This window comes from Carlito syrichta, unplaced genomic scaffold (assembly GCF_000164805.1).
Source record: "Carlito syrichta isolate Samal-C Ts95f unplaced genomic scaffold, Tarsius_syrichta-2.0.1 Scaffold306442, whole genome shotgun sequence".
Lineage (NCBI taxonomy): Eukaryota > Metazoa > Chordata > Mammalia > Primates > Tarsiidae > Carlito > Carlito syrichta.
The window spans coordinates 1-763 of NW_007250538.1; positions in this window are offsets into that span (position 1 = coordinate 1).

Consider the following 763-nt stretch of genomic DNA (forward strand, 5'->3'; position numbering starts at 1 on the left):
CCATTGTTTGTATTCCAAAGTCAATTTTCTCAGTGTCTGCTCTCCCAGGCGTCTGGGAGAGACCCATACTCTTCTTTTGGTTTTTCTTCATTTCTGTAGATTTTTCTCCCTTTACCCCTTTCCCTCCCCCTCTTCAATTCTGTTTTTGAGGGAAGGTGGGGTTGCTTTTATTTCTCTTCTGCAATGACCTGTTCTTCCTTATGAGGGTCTTCTGGTTTTGTTCACTTTTCCCTCTGCTTTACAGTCTGTCTATTCAGCAGTTTGCAGTCTTGGTCCGTTCAGAGAATCTCACCAGTTCACCTATGCCGTCGCCATCTTGCCCCTTCTCCGCTCTTCTGGATCTTCTAAAATAGTATTTTTTAATATCCCAAGTGAACTCTTAAATAATAGGCTTATGTGCTTCTAAATTCTCACTGAAGAAAAATCTATCATTCAGATTAATACAGTTCTAAAATTTCAAATGAAAGTAAGATATGCTATTAATATAAAAATGTGATTTCTAAATTTCAGGATCTGGGGATAACTCCTTCAGGTCCCCTCCCACTGTGGGAGATTTTCTGTCTTCTCAATAAATCCTGCTTACTAAATAATAATAATAATAAATAAATAAATTTCAGGATCTGATCTTAAAGGCATTTGTATAACTGAGTTTAAGTTCAAAAAAGAAAATAAATTGTTAAAAATTTGGAAAATTCTTATCACTGCAAATGCAGAATTTTTTTATCCTAACTTCTTTATGAAAGACTCCATGAAATGACTTCTA